Below are 6,000 nucleotides of genomic sequence, written 5' to 3' on the forward strand. Positions count from 1 at the left end.
CCTAAGAGAGTTCAGGGTCTCAACTCTTGAGGGGGAAATGATAAGGTGAGTAGAGAAACAGAAATAACAGGAGAAGGAGAGACCCAGCCTCAGTTAGAAAACCCCTTGCTGCAGCTCCTACTTGGGTCCAGACCCCTTGTGGCTTATCCCACTAAAGGCACCAAAGCCTCACTGGCCCGCAGGACTCCAGGCTCTCACATGCTCCTAAATCAAAGGGATGTATTGTTAGAACCAGAGTAGGAAGATATCCCGCTTATCAGAGCATACATCCTGCTTATCAGGACCATTTTAGTGACCTTCTCAAACAAACCATAAATAGAAAATTGACAGAAACTACCTTGAGAAGCAAAAGGGAGGACTGGGCACCTCAGCAGGAGAGAGAGAGAGATAAGGAGAAGAGAGAAGGAAAGGCAATTCTATCCACAGAAATAAAAGCCTTCATACAATATAAGGAGAAGCCTTTCCCTCTCTTGGGATAGGTCCCCTCCACATCTTAGAGTTGTATCTGCCTGTACTAATAAACTTCTTACTACCCTATACCTGCACAAAATGCTGTCTCTTGGCTGAATTATTTTCCTCCAGAAGACAAGAGCCAAGAAAATCATCACAACCTGGTAACACCTGCATTAAAAGCCACACCATAAAAACCATGGCTCCCAGTCAGTAAGGCGGCAGAGGAATAACTGGGTTTTTCAGCACCATGACCTTCCCCCTGGGCTGGCACCATCCACACACAGAAACAAGAAGACCCACTGCCAGTACATCTGCCCCACAAACACACATCACACAGACTAAAATGCACAGGGTCACACACTCAACAGTGACACAGGAATTAGCAGGAACCTACAGATACACACGTGCACAAGACTCACAATTCACATGCTTACTGGTGCACAGGTACCAAGGAACAAGTACACAGCAACATTCCAAAACACATGTGCACAGGCTCCCGGACATATACACACACATGGATGCAAGACAAGACCTAGGCCTGCAGACCTGAAGGAGGCACACTTGGGTTGACTACTTAATTAGCACTTGGAAGACCCTGGCTCTCCCTCTCAATAAATCACCCCTCTCCCACCCATAAAAATATCATCACTTTTAGGCAGCTCCTTGAGTAGATGCTCAGTCTTCCCTAAGCAGAGAATAACCTAGTGCAGGCAGGCCTTGCCTTCCAAGGGGATTCCAGGTAACTGGCGTCTGAGGCCCAGGCAAGCACCATTGACAGAAAGGAGTGGGAGAAGTGCATGCTCACCAGCCTCAGCAGTTGCTGAGCGCCATGAAGGAGGCTTCAGTCAGGCCCGCAAAGTCTCCAAATTAGAGGTGGTCCCAAGCAGGGGCTCCACAAGGGACTTACAGTACCACTCCACTATGGCCCCTGACATCACCAGGCGGGCATTGGGCCTCGGGTGCAGGTCTCTAGCATAGACCATGACATTGTAGAAGAGGCTGCCACCAGGGTCCTCTTCTCTGCCTTTTGGAAAGCCTGGGGTGTGGACCAGTGCTTCTCTGAGGGCCCAAACCCCAACCTGGGCTGTTGCTGCCAATGCCACATGGAACACCAAGAGGAGCCGGGCGTCAGTGCGCACTGGCACTGCCAGGGTTTGCTCTGCTCCGTGCCCCAGGGGCTTGCCTTCAAGGAGTGTTAGAGCCACAGAAACCTAAGAGTTCCAAGCTCCTCCCCACACTGAGTCCTGCATCTACCAGCTCTGCCCCCACTGCCAGGCAACCCACAGTAACTAGCCGGCCCCTCCATGGTTTTCTCCCTACGGGGGCGGAGGGCCGCTCTGGGACCCTGTAAGCAGAGTGCTCTGCCCCTTGCCTTGTTTCAGAGTGGGGCTTCCCGGGCTCCTCACAGTTCCCCTGGGGACGGTCGCTTCAGAGCTTACCCCGCCCCGTGAACTACCATCCTTGGCAGGACTTGGAGCCTCTCCGAAGCTATTCCCGGTTGGCCATCTACACCTGCGCCTCTACCCTTCAGTGGTCCCTGGGTGTGGTGAACACTCCGTAGGCTCTGGCACAGGCGGCCTTTCTCTGTTTCCAGCTCCTGGTGAGGCCGCTGTCTTTTCCCGGTTCTGCAGGGGAGGAAAAGTGTCCTTTGGAACTTTGGGGATCCCCTCATGGACGCCCTAACCAATCCTCAGGGCCAATCCTCATGTCCTGGCCCTCTGCATTCACGAGGCTCCCCCTGACCCGAGACTCCTGGGTGCGCCGCGGGGCGCCCCCTGCGCGACTGCCCAGGCCCAAAATTTGTCAGCTGTCTGGACGCGTGGAGTTTTCCCAAGTCCCGGAACACAGGCGGTCAGGGGAGGGGCAGCGGGGCGGGGCCGACTGGGAGCGTGGGGTCAGACCTCACCCACCTGGGCGGTGCCAGTGCAGCAGCCCCGTGGCGCAGAGCAGGAGGCTATCCGCTTGAGCCAGCAGGTACAAAGCATCCTGACCACAGCCAGGGGCCCGCACTGGCAACCTCCGCGAAAGCTACCTGCCCGCCGCTCTGCCCTGAGGACAACTGGAGCCGTCTGCAGCCTCAGGAGAGCAGGGCGCGAGGAGGAGGAGGCCAGGCATCCAGGGGAGGCGGGGAGAGCTTAGGAGTGAGCGAGAGAGGTGGGCGGGAGAGAGCAAGCGCGGGGAGGGCGAGGAGCCCGCGCCTCAGCCTGCGGTGACCCGGAAGTTGTGGGCGTGGCCGCCCCCGCTGTCCCAGGCTCCCAGGGAAGCAGAGACACCGGAAGCGGCTGCAGAGAAGCGCTACAACGGAGGCCAGGAGAGCCCGAGCATCCCCACCTAGGAAGTCTACCTGGGGCGCCCAGGTCCCGGCAACCAGCCCTGCAGTGCAAGGGGCTGCCTTGCCCTCTCTGGACACCCTGGGGTAGGAAGGGACACAAGGCTGAGATGGATACCCCAGAGACCAGAGCTGCTTTTATAGGCAGGAGCAAACCCTGCAGGGGCTACCCCAAAGATCAACTTTTCCCCTTTCAGAGAGAGGCAAGGTTCCCTCAGTCCCCAGCTTCTGTGTGTCTAAAGTCCCTGTCCCCCTCCATTGCAGCCTGGGAGCACAGCCTCGTTCACCCAGACCTGACCCTTTCTCCTAGGCAGGTTGCAGCCCTCACCTGGCCTGGATCCCACGTGGGTATCTAACCTCCTGGACTTTGTTCTCCCCAAGCTCTACCTGTAATACCCTTCCTACACTCTCCCAGCTTTTCCAGCTCAACATCCCAGGCATAGCTCTTCATCCTGGAGCAGGTGTGTGGTCAGAGCCCATCCCCAGCTGGAATTTCAGTTCACCAGCGAAGTCCAGAGCCTGGAGGTACTGCCCTGCCAGGCCTGCTACCCACCCCACAAACACACACAGTGACCCTCCTCCCCAGGTCCTGCCTGGGAACCCCCTCCCAGGTGTGTGTCTGTTGGAACATCTCTGCTCTGTGTCCCATATTTTTCCCCACTTCCTCAGAGGGTGGACACCTGTCCCATTGGATCTCATCATTCGTGCTGCCCCAGGCCTGCAAGCCTTTGGGGTTGGCTTTGGTCAGGCAGGACCAGATGGCTCAGCCCCCTCCCTGCCCACCAGGAGGGCCTAGTCTTATGGGAAAACATGTGACTGGCACAACCCACTCTACTGGTGATTTCCTTTCTTGGGTTACCTCATTTTCAGGACCTGGGTTTGAAGGCACTGCAGCTTGGTGGCCATCTTTACCCAGAAGCTTCCCTGCATGTCACCTGAGGGTGCAGAGACAGGATCCAGCTCCCAGGCATGGGGAACATTTGTTGTGAAAATTGAAAATGGTGAAATTTCACATAAGAATTTAGATTTCTGCCTTGGCTTGAGAAATTGGAATGTGTGGCCACACTGGGCCCATGTTTCAGCTGTGAACCCTTCAATGGGGCACATGCCCTGCAACTGGCTGTAGGTCCCCTTCCCTCAGCCCCAGCAGGCATCTCTTCTCTGACCTCTGATGACACAGCTGGTTCCAGAGAAAGGGGCACGGTGATCAGTGTATGGGAAGAGAGATGACTCCAGAGCTAGCCACCCTGGAGACTTCCCATAAGAAGCAGCCGGTGTTGAATCCTGAAGGCAGAGGGAGTCAGGCATCCCAGAGTTGGGTCCGGCAAGGTGCTGTCTTGGAACTCATGGCATGCTTCCACTCGCTCCTCTTGTGGCTGTTGTGCCTTCATCCAACTGAAAAGATGATTGACACCCAACTAGCAGCCTCACCGAGTTGGAGGACCACGTTCCACTACCTCACTCACTTCCCTACTAGGCTTATGGTCGTTACCTCAGTTCTCCCACCACCATCATTATTTCTTTATACACTACTTTATCCTGTACTTAAGTTTTTAAAGGATACTGTAAATCACTACCATTCATGAGAAGTCAACAGCTCTCCATAAGTCAAAGGTAACTGCCAAAAATCAATAAAATAAAAACAAAAGATTTTATCAAATTGTAAACACTATTGCCTGTAAAAGGCACTGAGACTGACGCTGACTAGCAAGTGTTGGAACAGTGGTGAGACAGCCTCGCATAAGCAGGGCCCTTTCCTTCCAGGCAACGAGAAGGATGAAAGGAGAACTCAGAATGAATGACTCTTGCTCTGTGAGTCATGACATTTTCTGAGTGGTCCATGTAACTAAATTATCTACAACTTTGGAATGCCAGTTCTTGGATATTTTTTGGAAAGAGCGTTTTTCTCCCTGACACTCCTGAGTCACCCCTGGCAGCTGTTCCTGTTCATGTCACCCCAGACTCCTGGGGCTTCACCCAGGTAGAGATTTCCCCCCCCCCCGGCCTCCACCATGAGTGGGAGGCAGATCACCGCCCTTAACCAGCCCACCCTGTCATCCACACAAGGACATCCCCAGGCCAAGTGCATGAGACAGGCTCACAGGCATTGAAATTGATGGTCGAGTCCTTCCCATAGAAACACCTGTGGTCTTGTCCCAGCTTCCTGATCAACTGTCTTAAGCTCAAGAAAGAGACACCTCCTACTTCTTCAAACCTCAATGGCTCAGATCTTTCCTCTTCTTTATCCAGAGAATGCTGCTCCCCACTGCTGCCTGCCTTTCTCTCTGGCCCTCATCCTCCTCCAGGTGAAGTGTGGGCACAGAAATCCCCAGGGGTCTCCTGTATATTGTATACATGTGGACATTGTATATATACATACATGCATAATGTATGTTTGTATGTGTGTGCTGTATGTATACCCCATATTTTCTTTATCCATTTGTCCTCAAATACCACAAACCAGGGGTTGGCAAACTGTTGAGATGGAAGAGCCGCCAGGAGTCGGCAAACTGCGGCTTGTGAGCCACATGTGGCTCTTTGGGTACGTCCATGTGGCTTTGAAGTAAAACTAAAAATGAAAATAAAACTCTCATAGTTTCATTTATAAAATTTTTAAAAGATGTTATTCATGTAATGGTGATTTCATTTGTTTTATAGGTCTCACAAAACTTCAAAGGACAGGATTGGCTGTTCCACGGGTCGGCAAACTTTTGAGACATAATGTACACAAAGAGCCCAATGTGGCTCGTGAGCCGCAGTTTGCCCACCCCTGCCATCCCTGCCATAGACCATTCAGTCATCATGGAATCTTCATCTCTTCCCATCAGTGTCATGAACACTTGGTTGTTTCCATCCCTTGGCTGTTGGGAACAGAGCTGCCACATGGTGGTGCTAACATCTCTTAAGGTCTTAACTTCAATTTTTCTGGATGTGCCCAGAAGTGGGGTGGCTGGGTCACATGGCATTTTCATGTGAAGAATCTGTACTGTTTTTCACAGCTGTGGCACCAATGTTACACTCCCACCAATTTCTCCATAACTTTGCCAACTCTTATCTTTTTTATTTTGGAACAGCTATCTCAATGGGATGGAGGTGTTATCTCATTGCGGTTTTGATTTGTGTTTCCCTGATGATTCGTGATGTGGGACCTCTTTTCATGTACCTGTTGTCCACTTGTGTGTCTTCTTTGGAGGAATATTCATGTTGTTTGCTCATTT

At 52.6% G+C, this 6,000-nt stretch overlaps 1 long non-coding RNA gene across 2 annotated transcripts in view; it reads right to left on the reverse strand.

Moving 5' to 3' along the window:
- The window catches only part of LOC109377234 (uncharacterized), a 40,475-nt gene extending 38,177 nt beyond the window's left edge, over nt 1-2,298 (reverse strand). Inside the window, exon 1 of one of the 2 annotated variants that reach the window (XR_002122839.1) lies at nt 1,893-2,298. This is a non-coding gene — a long non-coding RNA (uncharacterized LOC109377234). Of the gene's footprint in view, nt 1-1,258 lie in introns of both variants that reach the window. The other variant, XR_002122840.1, reaches the window with a different exon arrangement.
- Between the last annotated feature and the right edge of the window lie 3,702 nt (nt 2,299-6,000).

The sequence above is a fragment of the Hipposideros armiger genome, unplaced genomic scaffold (assembly GCF_001890085.2).
Source record: "Hipposideros armiger isolate ML-2016 unplaced genomic scaffold, ASM189008v1 scaffold_1330, whole genome shotgun sequence".
Taxonomy (NCBI): domain Eukaryota; kingdom Metazoa; phylum Chordata; class Mammalia; order Chiroptera; family Hipposideridae; genus Hipposideros; species Hipposideros armiger.